Source organism: Saimiri boliviensis, chromosome X (genome assembly GCF_048565385.1).
Source record: "Saimiri boliviensis isolate mSaiBol1 chromosome X, mSaiBol1.pri, whole genome shotgun sequence".
Taxonomy (NCBI): domain Eukaryota; kingdom Metazoa; phylum Chordata; class Mammalia; order Primates; family Cebidae; genus Saimiri; species Saimiri boliviensis.
Window position 1 is genome coordinate 60,909,467 of NC_133470.1, and position 19,581 is coordinate 60,929,047.

At 47.0% G+C, this 19,581-nt stretch overlaps 1 protein-coding gene across 1 annotated transcript in view; it reads left to right on the top strand.

Moving 5' to 3' along the window:
* Window positions 1-19,581, top strand: part of NHSL2 (NHS like 2) — a 248,776-nt gene that overhangs the window by 83,194 nt on the left and 146,001 nt on the right. The gene's annotated exons all lie outside the window — the stretch shown is intronic.

Here is a 19,581-nt window from a genome sequence, read left to right on the forward strand (position 1 = left end):
CTCTCACCAGGTGGTGCTTTGGCAAAACACTTGGTCCTTATTTTTAAAACACCTTGTCTTTAAAAGCAGAAGATGTGAAAGATAAAACTAATTTTTATTAAGCATTTATTATGTGCCAAGAACTGTGCATGCATCATCACATTTAATCCTTGTAGTAGTCCTGGGAGGGAAATATCATAATTGCAATTTTAGAAATGAGAAAACTGTGACCAGACCAGGCATCTGGTAGGATGTCAAGCTGAGATTTGAAGCAAAGTTGAATCCAAAGCCCCTGCTATTTTTTCCAGAGCCAGGAGCATCCTTCAACTTCAGTTTCATCTGCAGCTTTTCAAGTCCCTTTTCTGTGGCCAAGGTTTGGACTAGCAGTCTTTAGCTATTTTTAGAACCCCATAGTGATTCCAGCTCATTCAGCAGTGCTGCAGCCTCTTCCCAGAGGGCAATGAAAAGGGTGACTTGAGAGGAAACTGAAGGCAAATGAACCATCCCTCTGGGGTGTGGGGAGAGTAGATCATCTGGAAGGGTTTGATGGTACAGTTGCATGCCTGGCAGGCTCTCTCTACCTGGTGGCTTAGGCATTAGCCTTTGGAAGCCAGCACAGAAGTCCCATGTGGTCCCTGAGGTGACATGGGAATCATGTTACAGCATCCCCAGGGCTCTGCCAGCCAGCATGCTGCCTTTGATTTGAGAAGCAAATACAGAATTTTGAAGATTGTAGCTGACTCAGACCATTGTTCTGGCATTGCGGTCATAGACACATGTGGGAAATTCCCAAATTGACTTTCCCACAGAGCTGTTTTGGAGTGGGGGACAAAAAGAGTTCGGGGGTGGAAAATGTATTTTAGTTATTTATTTGATTAGTGTTTGTTAAATCTTTGGACTGTTTCAACTAAAGGCACCGAATGGGATTTCCCCAGGGGTCACTTCTGGGTATCTGGAAGAGTCAAGAGGTCAAAAGGCTCAGGCTCAATTTTCCATACTGAGGAAGGAGAGGCTAACAACATAACACAGACTGTCCCAGGTTCTTTCTATTGGTCTACAGGCTGCTGCCACAAAAAAACATTTGGATGTCCCCACCCACACACTTTCCCCCAACCCACATCCTCTGCATTCTCCCTCTCTGTTGGCGCTCCAGCCATCCAGCCCACCTGGGAGTCATCTTCATTCTGCCGCCTTCTTGCCTCTTAACAACCCTTTTCCTTCACCCCTGGGCAACCCCCTCTACACACACACACCCATACCCAGGACCACCCTCCTCACACTGTTGATTTGCAGGGTCTTATACATTCACCCTTTCCCCTTTCTTGTTAATGACCTCCAACCTCATCACCTCAGGCCTACTACTTTCTGTGCCTCCAGTTACACCTCCCACCACACCAGCCTGGCACCAATCCATCTTGTCACCACCACTAGATGAATCTTCCTGCACAACAGCTTTCTGAGGCTTGCTCAGACTTCCCCAAGGCTTCCCTGCTGCTTCCAGAATAAAATGCAAATGCCTCAGCCTGGCTTTCGAGACCCTATGCTACCTGCTCTCAATCTCTGTTTCCAAGCTCTATTCTTGCCACTTCCCTACTGGACTGAGAACTCCTTGAAGATGCAGAACAGGCCTGACTAACTTCTGGGGCTGGTGACAGCACAAGAGAGTATCTAGGACATGGGGGATCAGGACCTGTTTGCTGAGGGAATGAAGGAATGAAGGAATGAAAGAATGAGCGTGATGAAGCCATCACAGGACTCGTTTTGCCAAATAGCTGTGCAGGGGCCTCTGTCACTGACCAGTTGGGTGACCTTGAATAGGTCCCTTCCTCTTTCTGGGCTTTGTTCTTCAACAGGTGTCTCAAACTTGCAGTCCTTGGGCCCAAAGGGCCTGCAGACATGTTTTGTTGGTTGGCACGTTAAAGTGATTGTGAATGCCTTTCTGGAGGGCGCGTGCGCTGTGGTTCCCCACTCCCTCTCCCATTTTCTTACACCTTCCCACCTCCCTCATTTTCATTAGCCGCTTGGTGCCTAAAAGTATTTACATTTGTGACCCTTGGATTAGGGGGCGTTTACTCACCTTTCAACTCTGGCATGGCTGGAATTCTCTGTTTGACCTGCTTTGAAACAAATTGCAAGTGCTTTACTTAAGTGGTTTCCAGTGTCATCTAACATAGCAGTCAGGCCAGACTGACTTTGCCTTCCCAAAACAGGCCACCAAGGAACAGTGGTATATGCCTTTATTATTTCTGACTTTGGCAGTCAGCTGCAGAGGGAGATGTTATTCCATCGAAAATAATTGTCTTTACATAGCCAAGCACAAGCGGTGCCCAATTATAGACTAGAAAGGAGCAAGCACAGCGTGCCCACTGGCAGCCAGCTGGGCCTGTACAGAGGGCACTGGTTGCAGGCACAACGTGTGAATTTAGCCCAAGTTGCCTAGCCCGGTCCTTTCCAGAACAAAGTGGTGAATGACGGGTGTGTGCTAGAAGCATTTCTCTCTCTCTGTCTCTCTCTGTGTCTTTCTCTCTCTTTCTCTCTCTCTTTGGCTGTCAGTGGCCCAGTTTGCACTAAGACCCCATAGAGATACGTGTGGAGGGCAGGGAAGGTCAGGGAGCATTCTCATCACTGGGGTCCTTTGCATTAGCCAGTCCCAAGGGCCACATGAGCTGCAGATCTGCCTGGCCACAGGCTGGCAAGGCACAGCTCACTGGGAGATGCTAGACAAACACAGCAGCTGCTGGAAGGCACTCTCTTAGTCTGGATAGCAACTGAGTCCCACACATTTGGGCAACATCTGGTTGAAAGGTACTGGGAGGTGGGCAGAGAAGGCTGGTGTGGGTATATGTGCCCATCACTGGGCGCAGTCAGGCACTGGGTCAAAGTGGAAGCACTGATGGCTTGTGGGGCCAAATGGCTGCAGTCACTGGGTGTTTGTAGAACCTGGCTGTCCCTAAAATCAATGTGGAGGGCGTAGAGGGGCTATTCAGTTAGGGATACATAATAACATGTCCACCTGTATGTAGCAGTTGTAGGCATCTGAGATAGTGGGTGAGGTGCGGAGGTGAGGAAGGAAAAAGGGAGAAGGAGGACTGTTTCTGACTAAGCTGTTTCATATGTCCAAAACAACTGCAGGGAGCTTCCTGGGATGAAAGGGATTGACTGTGTGTCTTTGCCTCCCTGTTTCTGCCCTTTCCTCTTCCTCTGCTTAGGAACTCAGGGAGACAAAGCCCTAGTACTGTTTGTCAAAGTCAAATAGAATGGAGAAAGCAAACTTTCCAAAGAAACTTTATGGAATACATTTCAAAGCCCTAGAGAAGCAATTTTAGGTTTTTGGGGGTTTTTTTTTCTTCTGTTTTTGGTTTCCTTTGCATGACTGCCACTAACTCATGTCAGCAAGGCGTTAAGTGAGACACTTAAGACCATTGCGGCTGCCAGGGGAAGTGGGTACACCCGCTCGTGGGGCTGTCAGACAGCACAGTTGCTGAAGGCCAGTAGAGCTGAGCCGGATTGGGCTTGACTGTGGCTGAGACTGAAGACTCTGAACACAGCGGGACATGATGTTGTGTTGGTGTGACTGTGGGTGTGCTGTGTGTTATGTACGTGTTTGTGACAGCACTAAGGGACCTGGCTGTAGCTGCAGTGTGTAAAATCAGAGCGCTCTGACAGCAATAGGAACAACTATAGGTGACAAAGCCAGAGAGCCCCAGTGTCAGCTAGATGGGAGGGGCGGAAACTTTTTTCACCTTCATATCCACATAGCCAGCTGGGCCCGTGTCTCTGGCAGTAATTGCTGCTGTCTGAACGTTTCCATTCCTTGTCTAACTGGTCTGCAGTATTCCAGCTGGAAGCAGTGGAAGCCTACACATTGACTTGTGCCATTTCTGGCACACTCAGCTACCCCCAGTGGCCTGGAGGCCCAGCTCTTCCTGCATAGCAGGCCGTCGGGATAAGGCCCAGTCTTTGGTTGCAGATCCATACCTGAGCCTTATGTTCAGCCAAGAGCCTTATCATCCCACAGTGAGGCTTCCTGCTGAAATGCAATGGCCTACTGAGAGAGGAGCCATGGAGGGAATTCTGGGGTCACTGTTCCCCATCTTTTGTGTAGTTGGGGATCAGGGCAAGCCAAGACCTGGGCTGGCCTGGTCTGCAGCTGCTGTCTGCACACTGCCCAGCCTCTTCATCCCCTCCCACCATCACAAGGAGAGCTCTCAAGTACCCCAGAGGGTTTGAGGTGGACATGATGGTCCTGTAGGTGGTGAGCATTTGGGTCTTCATTCCCATGGCTGCTAACCAGCTGGCTAGGCCTGGCATGGTATGGAGGCTCTCTCTGAATAAGCGAAGGATGCTCTGTCCTTAGCAGCAGGACTTTTGAGCAGGGAATAGGCACTGGGGTTCCCTGACCAGAAGAGGCAAATCAAGTGCATGCAGGGCCACACTCCCCACCCACCTCCCAGCACCTACCATAAATGTGAGAGTCAGCCAAGTGTAAGACAACTCACGGTGTGACCAACCATAATGTCTGTCTTTTTACATTACTTTTGAAAACACTAGGCAGGCCAAAACCAAAAAGAAAACAAAACAAACAAACCAAAAGCATCTGCAAGCCACATTCAGCCTTCTGGCTGCCAGTTTGCAACCAATGTGAGAAGGAAAATTCAGTTGTGTATCACTGAGAATTATTTCTGTGTCTTCCACAAGCTAGCTCCAATGGCATCTCTTAGCCACTTTCTCTGACCCTTTCCTTAGCCCAAACAAATGCTTCTCCTCTCTCTGATCCCTTAGTATCTAACGTAACGTATTAGTATATTCATTCATTCAATACCTTTATTGACTACTTTGGCAAAGGCAGTGCTGGGGTTACAGAGATGAACAAATAAGAAACAATCCCTGCCCTGGAGAAGCAAACAGCCTCATAGAGGGAAAGATGGGAGGGCAGACAGAGACTCAGAGATCCCTGAGGGGGGCGCTCTCTCTCTCTCTCCCCCCCCCGTGTGTGTGTGTGTGTGTGTGTGTGTGTGTGTGTGTGTGTGTGTAAAAGTTGAGGAAGGTAGGCTTTGGGTGAAAGGAGATGGCTCACCCAGGTACTAGAGGAAGAAAATGAGTAAGTCAAGCTGAGAAGGATGCAGGGCCTTACTGGCACAGGGAGCCCCTGAGCAGACCAGAGTTATGGATACCAATGGCATGTTCATGCCCCAATGAGTTGCCCAATGTGACTAGTGTGTAAGGAATGGGGACAAAATAATCGATACCCCAAATCCCTGAGACACACAGTTTACCTGTATACCTGCACATGTACCCCTGAACCTAAAATCAAAAATCAAAGTTATAAAAAAAAGGAATGAGGTGCTGTGAGTAGCTGTGAATCTTGGTTTTTTGTCCTCTGAAGACAGTGGGGAGCCGGCTGCAGGTTTGGGGCAGGGAGTGACGAGTCTGAAGGAAGGCCCACACTGGAGCCTCCACAGGTTAGATGGACAGAAAGCGGGGGCGAGACTGGTGACAGGGGGAGCCAGCCGGGGAGCTGTGTCCCCAGTGCCAGGACCTGCCCACTGCATACTTGCTGAGTGAGTGAGTGATGAATGAGGTAGGAAGGGATGTGGAGAGCGGCTGCTGCCTCCACCCCTGTTTGACAGGGATAGCTTCCATAGGCATCCATTTGGGCATCTCATAGGCATCTCAGACTTGATTTATTCAAACCAGACTCCTACCTCCGTCCCCAAAACCTGCTGCTCCTGCAGTTTTCACCGTCTCAGTTAGTGGCAGTCCCAACTTTCCAATTGCTCAGGACCCAAATGTCAAGGTCATTTTTGACTCGCATATTCCACATCCACTCCATTAGCAGCTTATGTTGTTTCTACCTTCCAAATACATCCAGAATCAAACCGCTTGTTATCACCTCCATGATCTGTGCTCCTGTCTTCTGTCGCCTGGGTATTTATTTGCAGCAGCCTCCTAACAGGCCTTCCTTCCTATTCCACCTTGGATCCTCTGTGCTCTACTCTCAGCACAACAGCCAGTGTGATCCTGCAAAAACAAGCCAGTTCGTGTCCTTTCTCTGCTCAAAACCCTCTACCAGATCTTTATTTCAAATGAAAAGCCAGCATCCTTACAATGGCCCACAGGCCCTGCATACTCTGTCTGACCCCCTGACCCGTCTGACTTCACCTCCTGCTCTCCTGCCACTCCCCCTGCACTCTGCACCAGCCACACTGGCCTCCTCACTGATCCTCAAACAGCCTCCCGGAGCTTTGCATTTGCTGTTCCCTCTGCCTAGAAATCTTTTCTTCTAGGCATCTGCATGGCTCGCTTCCTCACTTCAGGTCTCTCCACAAATGTCACCTTCTCAATGAAGCTTTCATTGAGCCCCACCATTGTTTCACTTTTCTCCAAATCAGTTATTGCATTATAACTTATTGCATATGTTACTCATTTGTTTTATTTATTGTCTACCTCCCTCCACAGAATATAAGCTTAATGAGAGCAGGAACTTTTGTCTGTTTTCCGCTGTGGTATTCCTAGTGCCTGGACCAGGAGCATGCCTGGAGCATGGGAGACACTCAGTAAGGACTTATGGGATCAACGAATAAGTGGATTGTGGGGATCGGTGAGGTGGCCCTGTGCTATCTCATGTGATCTGGGATTCTCAGGAACAGATCATGTAGGGGAAAGAGAGATCACTGGACTGTAGGAGTTAGCAGGTCCAGTCAGGGTGACCTTGGGCAAGTTCCTTCCCCTCACTGTCCTCAGTTTGTCCATTTATAAAGCAGTTTATAATTTTATGTGATTATCTCTAAGGACAAGCATTATGAGCCTCTGGGGGCAAGGTGAGGGCCTGGCCAACTGGGCTGCCACTCATGCCGCCTGGGCATGAGGGCAGAGGTCCTCACCCCTGCATTTCTCCATTTCTTTTTTAACTTCTTTCAAAGCACCATCTTATCTTCACCCCACATCTGTAAACACACCATATCACAGCTGTTCAAATAGTGATGGGGCGGTGGCTGCCAGTCAGCTGCATTCAGCCAGGCCAGTTGTGCTCCCTGCAGTGTGCCTCACTCTGGCCTGAAGGCCTGGGCAAATCCAGCAGTGGGATATCATCCACCCCATTTTCCAGAGCAAACACTTCTATGACACCTGCCACCCAGGTAGGCCCATCTCTGGAGCAACCTCACCTCCTCTCCTAGACCAAACTCTTGTACCTGGCCTAGTTTGGGCCAAGCTTTTATCAAGCATTTGTTACATTAAATTTTAATCCTCATACTAACCATGTGAAGTAGACACTGTTAGACTCATTTTCAGAGGAGAACATTGAGTCTTAGAGGGGTTAAAAGAGTGTTGTCCCGGGTCCCACCCAACCTTTTCCCCTTGCAGGAGTCTCCTGGAAATCTGTTGACCAAGGTCTAGGAGTCTCACCCATGGTTGGAGCGATGAGAGAGGCAGAAAGGATGCTTCGTTCTTCCTTCAGCTCCATCCAGGCCACAGGTGGAGCCTAAGGGGTGGAAAACAGGCCAGTCCAGATGGAAATCATCACTATCCCACGGACTCCCTGAGAGCTGAGCAGAAGGGAAGCGCCTTCCCTGCCTTGCCCTGCCAGGAATGTGGGGCGTCCTGAGAGGCTGGGACTAGTGAGCTATGGGGGTGGTATGCGGGTTACTTCATGTGATAAACTATTTTTCTTTCTCATTCCGAGGATCAGAGAGCACTTGGTGAGCTTTTCTTTGTTCCAGTGGAAACAGAAAATCAGAAAAGCCCAGTGGGGGACGGTCAAACTTTCCTTTGTCTTCTTGAGCTAGGAGGCTGAATGGGAGGACTGTGGCAAGGGGGGTGGGGTAGGGCCACTATAAGGGCAACAAATCGGTAGAAGGGGGACCAAGACAGGACTCTAGGACCACAACAACGGGGAAAACAGCCCACAAAGAGCTAAGTACTTGCCAGTGAAGAGGTCTTACAGCCTCCCTCATGCAGCCTTACTCTACATGGATCTGCTAAGCTTGACAGTCTCCAGCAAGGGGCTGGGGAGTCACAGCACAGCTAGTGTTCTCTTGGCTCAAGATGTGCCAAAGGCCACCTCTAGGACCCATGCCCTCCACGTGTTCCTGAACTCCCTGGCCCAGTCTCTTTACTGCACCCACAACACAATGTGTTCCTACCAAGAATGATGGGAGTTCAAATTTATCAAAGTCTTTGAAAGTTTGCCAAGCACTTTCCCATAGCTCTTCAGGAGGCAGAGTAGCCTACTGGTTAGGAACACAGGCTCAGGGTCCATACTGACTGGCTTCACCATTACACAGCTATGTGATCTTGGGTAAGTTACTTAGCCTCTGTGCCTCAGGTTCGTCATCTTTAAAATGGGAATAATCACAGGATCTACATCTTAAGGCTGTTTTCAGATTAAGTTGGCTAATATTTAGGTTTCCTAAAAGCAGAGATTTTTGTCTTTTATTCTTTGCTATGTCCATAGGCCTAAACAATGCCTGGCACCTAGCAGAGACTCAATAGATATTTATTAAATATATATAAAGGGCTTAGGGTGGGAGCTGGCCCTTAGCACAACAAATGTTAGTTGTTGTTATCTTTTGCGTTATCACAATAGTTCCAACAGGAGCATTCTGAATTTCATGCATGTTAGTGTTGGTCCTCCTTGTAAGGTTCAAGTTCTAAGTCAAGGTACTGAAGGAATATGCAACAAACTTAAAATGGAGGGCAAAATTTGGACCACAGTGGATTAGGAGTGCAACTGTCAAATATGAGTAGAAGCATTCATTCATCTGTTCATTTAGTTATCTATTCTACAAATATTTCACAAATACTTTTAAAGGCCAGGCCCTGAGCTGGGAGCTAGAGATATACTGATGACAAGATAGACAAGGGTTTCTACAGTTGAGGAGCTTAAATTGTAATGGAAGGAGACTGGCAAAAATAAGCAGATATCTAAATAGCACTTATTAGCACTTATTCAGATAGCGATAAGTGTTATGAAGAAAATAAAGCAGTATAATGGGATAGAGAATGGCTGGGGTGTGTATGTGTTGGGGTTGCTTTCGTTTATGGTCAGAGAAGGCATCTGAGGAAGGAACACTGACACTTTTCTAGGACGTCTTGGTCTCAGGTCAAGGACCTCTGTCGAAAGTTGGCCCATGACACCATATCATTACCACCTCATCCTTCTGCCCAAGGCAGGGATTAGTTGCTCAGTGTAGTTCTGGGGGTCTTTACATGGAGGTCTAGTGTGAAGGGCTGGGGAGAAGGGGGCTATGAACATGTGGCACCTGAGTAGGAAGGTTCTGGCATCAGTTGTCCTCTGGCAAAACCTGTTGGTTGCTCTAGGTTAAACGATGTTCAGTGGCCTTTCAGCTGCCCCCTCACCTTTCTGCACTCTAAGGGAGGAGGTGTCTGGCCGTGGGGTCCACTGCTGATCTATATTCAGTGCCCTCATGTTCCATGTTCATTCATGACACCACCTTCACATATGCAAACACCATGTCATCTTTCAAGATAGCTCAGACACCATCACCAGTCACACTGGAGTGCTCTTATTCATTACCTGTTTGGGCATCTCCAGAGTGCAATATGGAATTGATACCTAATAAATGCTTAATAAATGAAGGAATAAATGGGTGACTGTTGTTCCTCCTGCTTCCTCAACTGACTGGCTCATTCCCACTCATGCATCAAGATTCACATTGTCATCTTACATGAGAAGCCTCCCTCAACCTCCTTGTGTCTGACCTGGGGAGCTCTTGTTCATCCTTGATGTTCTCCTTGACTTCCTCAGGCAGGTTTGATCTCTCCCACCTCTGAGTGTTCCACCACATTCTATACCCTCTATCATATCCATCGCTCTACAGGCATTGTCTGCTACTGCCCTGTCACCTCCCCTAATCTCTGATTTTCTCAGGCAAGGACTGTGTTTTGGTCATCTCTATATCCCCAGCACTAGCCCCTAGAGGGCGCTCCATAAATATTTGTGAAATTAATGGGGGAAAAACCGTGAATGAATTGTTTGTCAATTTTACTTAGAGTGGTGTGCTGGGGCTGGCTTGTAGGAGTTTGAAAGAACCAATTGTTAAGTATTTGGGAAACCTGTGAGCCAGTTGTTAAACACAGCCTTCATTAAAAATTAAATTATATGAGAAAACAGAAGACAAACTGAAAGTGAGAGACATTCTAGAAAATAAATAACCAACTAAATACAATATGGGGTCCTGGATTGGATCCTAGAATGTAAGAAGGACTTCAGTAGAAAAGCTGGTGAACTCCAATTAATTTGTACCTTAGTTAATGTTGTACCAAGGTAAATTTCAGTCAATGGTTTATAATTATGTAAGATGTCAGCATAAGGGGAAGCTGGGTAAAGAGTACACAGAAACTATACTGTTTCAACAACTCTTCTATAAGCCCAAAATTATCTCAAATTAAAAAAAAAAATTTAAAACATTAAATTATCTAAACCTACAATTAAATGGATTATATTAAAATCAAAGGTAATAAATACAACTTACCACTTCGTAATTCTCTTACTACACTCACTATGATCTATGCTTTGAGCTTATTCCCATTTCCTTGCATCTGAATGGTGTACTATTCTGCATCTTTTCCCAGTCCATGTTGAGTGATGTCACTTTGGTAGCTTGAAATAGGCCAAGGTGGGAGTATCTACATCATGGGAATTTAAAAACGCTACAAATCGGGGCTTGATTATTGTTTTGCACATTGTACTCTATGCTTTAAAAAGTGTCAGAAAATGCTAACAATTTACATTAAACTTAAAAGTGTGTCATGTTTATTGCTGCTACTTTCTAACTAGCACCATTGAGGAAATAATGCTTCCAGTATGTAGAAACCATTATCCGATTCAGCAAAGAAGTTGTTCACATCATGGTGAATTAGTCAAGTTCCAATACTTCTTGATTATTTCAGTTTCTTCTTACTCATTAACATAAATGAAAACGTCAACCATCATTCATTTAAGAGCTACACTTGCTCTTCTGTTGCAGCTATAGATTGGCCATCCATATGTGTTCAGGAAAATCAGTGAAAGCGCTATGGGAGAATCCATTGGCCATATGGAATTTATAATAGGGAGTATTATATATTTCAGTATTATCTGTAAATTGAACACTTCACATTCTTATATAAGTAAATTTATAATGAACCTATGTATATATGTGTATATTTATATATACATTTGTGCATTTTTTTGAGAGCTGGTTGCTAAACATTTACCAGAAAACCACTGGTCCTAAGTATGAATTATGATCTCATCAAATACATTGAAGGAAAGAAAAGACTATTGCCTGGCACCTTCTCTGTGCCGGGCTGTGCTATCCCTTTATGTTCGTCATTACAGATGCTCTTCACCTCAACTCTGTGAAGTAAAGGTATTGTAGTCTCCATTTTACAGATAAGGATACTGATGCTGAGAGCAGTTAAATGACTAGACTAAGGTCAAGTACTGATATACAGTGAGCCAGGTAAGCTGAGTCCAAAGCCAATTGTATTAGTATCCTATTGCTGCTGTAACACATTGCCAGAAATTCAGTGGCTTAAAACAACACAAATTTATTATCTTATGGTTCTGGAGGCCAGAAGTCTGAGATAGTTGTCACTGAACTAAAATCAAGATGGTGGCAGTGCTGCATTCCTTCTTAGGTCTCTATGGGACAATCCGTTTCTTTGCCTTTTTCAGCTTGTAGCGGCTGCCTGCGTTCCTTGGCTTCAAAACCAAAAGTGGCCATTTGAGTCTTTCTCACATCTCATCACTCTGATTCTGCTTCTATACATTTCCTTCTCTGACACCGACTCTCCGGCCTCCTGTTTTCACTTTACAAAAACCCTCGTGTTTACATTGTGCCCTCCCATATGAGATGGGCAGCATCGCCCCATCTCAGTCAATGTCAGCTGATAAGTAACTTTAACTCCACCTGCGAACCTTAATCCCCTTTGCCATGTTACTGAACACACTCACAGGTTCCAGGGGTGAGGGTGTGGACATCGTTGTAGGGGCTGTAATCCTGCCTACCACCCTTGTGCTTTTTCCATGACCTTTTCTTTTTTTTTTTTTTTGAGACGGAGTTTCGCCCTTGTTACCCAGGCTGGAGTGCAATGGCGCGATCTCGGCTCACCGCAACCTCCGCCTCCTGGGCTCAGGCAATTCTCCTGCCTCAGCCTCCTGAGTAGCTGGGATTACAGGCACGTGCCACCATGCCCAGCTAATTTTTTGCACTTTTAGCAGAGATGGGGTTTCACCATGTTGACCAGGATGGTCTCGATCTCTCGACCTCGTGATCCACCCGCCTCGGCCTCCCAATGTGCTGGGATTACAGGCTTGAGCCACCGCGCCCGGCTTATCCATGACCTTTTCCTGCCTCACCTGTCATTTTAATGGTCACAAAATCTGGTGTGGGCCTATGGAATTCTCCCTGACCCCTGCATTGCCACATGTCTCTGTGTGCTCTCCCCTTTGGAGTAAGATGCCCCTTTTAGTCATTTATCCAGCTGGTCAGACAGCTTTGTAGGGGAATGCCTTCTAAACCCTGAAGTTTTTAATCATGGACATCTATTTTACCTATGTTCTTACTAAAGTGTTTTAAAAATACTTTCCAAGATTTTTGTGTATTCCTGGCTTTTTACTTCCTTTCCACATGCTTATACGGGGCCAGAGCCCTCTTTTCCAACATGGCTGATTCCACTGTGCTGTGTTTTACCTATTCTTACCTTCTGGACCTGTTTCTAGTCAGCAGCTTGGATCATGTACTATTTATATGTTCTTCTCACAGACTTTTACATTGCTTTATTCTAGAAATGGCCCTGGACTTAACTAAAATGTACTTTTCCCACCCCTGCCAATGAGGCATCTGTCTGTCTGTGTTTACTATTTCCCTCTGACTGGCTCCTCAGAAGCCGACTCTCGAAATAATAGTTCCCCATCTTCCCTTGTTTCTTCCACACTCAGATACCTAATTCTGATCATGAGAAACCTCCTCCACTGAGACCTACTGAATGGCCAGAAGTTGCCCCTCCCCGCAAGAAGCCTTAACAACCAGACCGATCTTTTCACATTTGTGAGCTCTGACTACATTTGTGTTTCTACCTTCAATCTTGCCCAAAGCACTTTGCTCCTCCTTTCTGCCTATCAAATTCACACCCGTACTTTGGGGCCCAGTCTGAATCCTACCTTGAGGTAGGCTCATCTTGAGGAAAACTTTCCAGATCATTCCAGCCCAAGGGACTCATGTCCTTCTCTGTATGTGCCTAGGACTTGTCAGTAGAACTTATTTTGACAAATTTATCATCTGCCATTATGGAGAGGTTGCAAACTGGTGGCTGGTGGTCCAAATAATGCCCACAGGTATGTTTTGTTTAGTCTGAATGTGGTTTGTTTTGTTTTGTTTTGTTTTGTTTTGAGACGGAGTTTCTCTGTTGTTACCCAGGCTGGAGTGCAATGGCACAATCTCGGCTCACCGCAACCTCCGCCTCCTGGGTTCAAGCAATTCTCCTGCCTCAGCCTCCCGAGTAGCTGGGACTACAGGCGTGCACCACCATGCCCGGCTAATTTTTGTATTTTTAGTAGAGACGGGGTTTCACCTTGCTGACCAAGATGGTCTCGATCTCTTGACCTCGTGATCCACCCGCCTTGGCCTCCCAAAGTGCTGGGATTATAGGCGTGAGCCACTGCGCCCAGCCCGGTTTGTTTCTTTTTAAACTATATGCTAACATGTAGCAATTAGTAATCTTTCCATACAATCTAGATATCTAGCTTCTTTGAAAAACAGAAAAATCTGGTAATACTGGATCTGTATTTTCCCAGAACAGTAGTTAGCTAATTGGCGTGGTGGGCTGGCAGCTTCCACTTTAGTTGGAGTATGTGCTCTCTAGCTAGACACAGTCCCCACTGCTCCTTATTGTCTTACATCAGCCTCATTCACTCATCTATAGCACCTGCCTGGCTCCTAAAGGCATTTGAGTTATCTGAAATATTTCACATCTGCCTAAGTTTCCAATTATATCACAGTCTCTTGAAGGAAAGAAACTTTATTTTGAATTTGTTTTGTTTCTCTTATGCTGCTATGGACATAGTAGATGCTTGATCAATATTGAGAGAAGAAACAATTTTACTCTAGATGATTCTAGACTATGTTAGAATTTACTTTTGCTTAAAGATAAAGCTTTATAAATGTAGTATCTGTTGAGAAAGTACCATATACCCGACTCGATGTTAGATGCCTCAGAGCAACTTTGCGTGATAGGTAATATTGTTCGTATATCACAGATAAGGAAACCACGGCTCAGAGAGTCTATCCAGTAGTACTGGAGCTGTAGATCTTGCAGTCTCCGTGGTAAGAGCCAAAGCCTTTGTTCCATGAGGAAACTTTCCTAAGCATCAATGCTGGAAGCAGAGAGGAGCTACCCCTGTGGCTCTCTGGTGCAGTTTGTCTACAAACTCCAAGACTTAGTTTTGTTTGGATAGAGATTGAGCATTTATTAAATGCTCATTGTGTGCTGGGCATTTACCAAATAACCGCACTTATTCTTGGACTATCAGGAATTCTGAGCATCCTGGGCAGCCCATTGGTAAGATGAGGGAAATACAGATAAATAGAGCCTAATTGCTGATGGGATTCAGAACCCATTTGGTGAGTCACGTTCAACTGACAGAGGTGCCTGCTGGTTCCCTTGTCCATATGTGCACAGAGACTGTGCTATTCCCTCATGCTGTCACTGGTGGTACTGACGTGTGGTGCGGGATGGGAAAACATGGCGAAATTATGTGTGTTTAATTGCACAGCAGCAAGCAGAAAGGAATGTGAGTGCCAAAGACTCCCACTGAAGCAGAAATCTGGTGTCATGTGTTGCTGAACAGCTGCAGGAAAATTTGTCCGGACTTTTGAAGGCAGAGAAGTGGGCTTGTCATATTTTGGTTCCGAGTAACTTTTGAGGGCAACAAGGATTTATAAGCAGCAGATATGTACATCTGGAAGTTTCACTCTGGAGCTTTTGTCAGCTTTCTTTGCTACCCTGTCCCTTCTAGCCACCACCAGTTCAAGCCATGACTAGGACAGAGGGAGGTAGGTAGGACTCAGCCCTAGGACCACTAGGTTCCTCCAGGTTTCATGTGTCCACAGCCCTGCTTAGGGCCACCAAAATGCTCAGGTTCAGCTGGGTGGGCTAAACCACCTAGAACTGAGTTCAACTCTCTCCTCTATTCCTACAAGTATGGCCTTATGCAAGTCACTTAATCTCTCCAGGCCCAAGTTTACTTCTCTCTATGTGTGAGGAGTCAGAAGGTGATGTTGTGTGGGGCCTGGCCCATATCTTGAGAAATGGATCTATGTCTATAACACCCTGAATGCTCCCAATCTCATCAAGAGATGGGGACTGTGAGCTCCATAATGATTCAACTGAACAATAAACTATCATAGTTGTTACTCTGTATTGAGGGCCAGACAGACCCTATGATAAGCCATTTAAATTCATTATCTCTTTAATCCTTAAAAGAAAGATTAAATAAACTTGAGTTGGGAGAGGAAGAGTGACTCATGGAAGGTCACTCAGCTAGTAAATGACAAAACCATCATGAGCTCTATGCAGAGCCACTCCAGAGCCATCACTTCTAACTACACTGCCTGGCATTAGTCCCACTTCACACATGAGGAAACAGGTTTAGAAGGCATTAGTATCAGGGGCAGAGCTTGGATTTTCAACTTCTGTCTGTTATTTAACTTGCTGTGTCACCTTGGATAGGTTGCTCAACCTCTCTGAGCTTCGGTTTCCTGCTTTGGAAAATGTCAGAGTCCGAAGCCTGTGGCAGCAGTGAGCAGCAGTATCCTGTGGGAGATGGTGGAAGGGAGGGGCTAGGAATGTCCTGGAGACAGAGAATGGGAAGACATGGGTGTGACTGTGGCTTTATGAAGTGGAGGAAGATCTGGAACGGAGACTTGCCAGAGGGAATGTGCCTGACTTGCACTGCCCATTTAGCAGCCGTCCTGTGAGAGCCCAGATGGGCCAGGTGGCAGGAATCTGGCCAGACTCCACAGGCACACCCACACGGTGAGCTGCTGTTGCCACCTACTGGACAGGCGGTGACCAGGAGCCCAAGCTGTGGCTGCGGCCGCGGCTCCGGGGCTGCACATTCCCAGTCTCCCGCTGGTTTCCGGAGTGGAGAGGGGCGGCCAAGCCTTGCTCCAGGAGTGGGGAGGGGAGTAAGGAAAAGCAGCCGAGTGCTGCCTCTGGTTTGGGAGTTATAAATAAATCCATCTGGAAGTGTTTCGAGCTGTGGGAGCCTGAGGTCGGCCCTGCAATTCAGGCCATGTGGCGCATATTTCCATTCACACCAGACCCCCCCGCCCCCCACCGCCCCGCCCCAATCCCAGGAGACTGTCTGCTAGGGCCTGTCTGCTCAGACCCAGCAGAGCTCGGCGGAAACCTTTCAGGCCCCAATTTTCAGCCCCCACCCCCACCTTCCTCTCCTCGCAGCCCAACTTCAGCAAGATAATGTCTGAGAAAGTGCTTCAATAAGTTTTATGTGCTATCCAAGTGTTGGTTGGATGAATGAATGAATGAAAGAATGAATGAATGAATTTTCAATTCAGCATTTAGCTTGTAAGTTCCCCTTGCTGGGAAGGGGCACCTCGGTAGTTACGGAAGGCGAGGCATTCTGGACTTTCAGCCTCCATCTCAAGATCACCTTTCCCGCCCACACAGCTAAGGCTGGCTGAGGTAAAAATGCATATTGCCCAAGTTTTGTTCACCTTTCTATCCTCAGCACCAAGGGTAGCGCTCAGTAGGCACTGGTTGTATGAATGAATGAGTCAGTATATCGATGTTTTTAAAACAACTTTTGTAGAGATGGAGGTCTTTCTTCGTTGCCCAGGCTGGTCTTCAACTCCTGGCCTCAAGGGGTGGTCCTCCCGCCTTGGCCTCCCAAAGTGCAGGAATTACAGGCATGAGCCACTGCACCCAGCCCAATTTGTTAATTTCATCAACACTTACTGCACATCCTCATGTGCAGTGCACGCTGAGAACATAGTGGAGAACAACGAAAAACAAAAAAATGGCCCAGGTTCCATCAAGGTTGTCAAGGGAGGTGTTGGGAAAGTTGCCAAACAGCTCCAGGATAAAGGCCAGAGGTAGAGAAAACAGGCCCCAGTGGTGTCTCTTCTCTGCCTCCTCGTTTCTATTCCCATGGTCAGCATCCTGTTTCAGGACTCCAGTTTGTGCCAGGATCACTGCAGCAATCTCCTTACTGGCCTCCTTTCTGCTTTTGGTCTCTCTGCCTGCCAGAATTTTCTTTTTAAAACATGACTTTCATTGTGTCCTTTTCCAACATTCAACAAGCCCAAACTTCTTAATTTTGCATTCTCACCCCATGCGATCCAGCTTTCCATCAACCTGACACATCCTTAGTGAGCTGGCTCCTCGTTCCCCTTTCCAGGCTCATGGTTTATCCGTCTCTCAGACTTTACTGTGTGGCTACACAGAACCCCAAACGCATACTGCCTTTCTCTTCCGTACCATCGCCACCCCTGGAATGCCCTTTGACCCTCTTTCTATTTGGAAAATCTCACTAGGGCGTCAAGGCCCATTGCAAGTCTCCTGCATTTTGTAAAGCTTTCTGCAACCCCTCAGAGACAGGCAGATGCCTTCCCACCTCTGTACACCCTCCTCTCCAGCTCTCACTCTGTTACCCAGGCTGGAGTGCAGTGGTGCCATCACAGCTGACTGCAGTCTTGACCTCCTGGGCTCAAATAAGCCTCTCGCCTCAGCCTCCCAAGTAGCTGGGAACACAGATGTGCCTCTATGCCTGGCTAATTAAAAAAAAAAACAACAACTTTCCTCTTTTTTTGTAGAGAAAGGTTCTTGCTCTGTTGCCCAGGCTGGTCTCGAACTCCTGATCTCAAGAGATCTTCTCACCTTGACCTCCCAAAGGGCTGGGATTACAGGCATGAGCCACCGCTCCTGTCCATCCAGCTCTTCATATACACCATGGGACTGCAACTCTCTCCCACAAGACTGAGTTCTCTGAGGGCAGTGATCGTGACTTGTTTTGCTCTGCAATTCCATTGCCCAGCCCAGTGTGAATGGACAAGAAAGTGGGGCTGGGGGTGGGCTGGTATGGCAGGGCAAAGAGGAAGTAAAATGGTCTCTTTCAAACCTCACCATGGATCTACTTGAGCCACTTTTACCTGCCCTCTCCCTACAAATACTGTCTTTGGATGAAGGTTTGTGGAAGAGCTAGGAAAGAGAAGGAGCTAAGGCAGGGGACAGGCAGAGGGAGCAGCATGGAGAAGAGAGGAGAGGCTGAGAGGACAAAAGAGAACGAGAGCAGGGCGGGGGGTGGAGCGAAGGTCTGCATTAGTGATTCACATACATAAGGGATTCAGGTATGTTGGAGTGGAATAAGAAAACATTTGGGGTTGTGGAAATGAAATCAGCTTTGGCAGGTCAGCTGAATGTACAGTTAATTAATAGGCAATGAGTGCCCTTTGGTGCCAAGCTGTGCATGGAACCATGTCCTGCTGGGATCAAATGCCAGCCACCCGAGGATGCCCTTTTAGTAAAGAGCAGAAAGCAGCACTGGCATGCAAAAGCTGGAGAATCCCTCACAGAGTTCTTCTCAAGGGCACCAGGGACCACTGGAACCCCAGAGTTGCTTCACACCACTGGCCTGGCTCTTGCCAAAGAAAGGTGGGCACTAGAAGAGAACTAACACACACTGAGCAGCTAGTATCTCAGGGGCTATGCCAGACACACAAGAGTGCATTTGATCCTTACTGCAACTCTATGAGGTAGGTATTAGCCCTATTTTACAGATTAGAAAATTGAGGTCCTAAGGAGGGTTAAAAATCTTGCCCAAGGGCACACAGCTTGAAAGTCTTGGATCTCAGATTCCAATGCAGGTCATCCTCTCCCCTTGATGAGTGGGCCAGGACCCAGAGGTTGGCAGCAGTTTGCTCTCCAGTCTTGCTGACTTTGGCTGTGGGGCTGATCTCTTTGGATTGATTTCTTCGAACATAAACAAAATACCATCAGTTTTTCCTGGCTTTGGAATGAGCCCTCAGAATCATGTGCTGTTCTCCAGTTTCCAGCTTGGTGCCTTTGCTGGGGCGGGGAGGGGGTTTGTGACTATGAAGCAACAGTCTTATTCTGAGAATCAACACTGTGCACCAAAAAACGCCAGGGTAATTTTGCTCCCAGGAGATATTTCAAGCTGGGGGCTTTCGGCCTATGGGCCAATGGGGCCAAAGTTTTCAGTTTTTTCTTCCCTTTCAATAACCTGCATATGACTGACAGTTGCCTGTTTTCCCAGGAAAACTGTAAAACCCTTATCAAACTATTGGCACCTTTGAGATGTTGCCCACACTCTGTTCTAACTGCCTGTGTGACTCACGTCCCTATCTGCTCAGTGGTTGGATGTGTTCTGTCTGGTGTCAACCTGTGAGTCAGTGAGTAGAGGGCAGAATGTATGGACAGGACAGGATGTGGACAGTGTTTTCCAGATTTCTGATGTGACATGGTTAAGCCACCTCATGGAGGAGCCAATGGAGGTAGAGTGGCTGGAGCCAATAAAGGATTTAGAGAAGGGGAAAAAATGGCGCCCAGCACCAC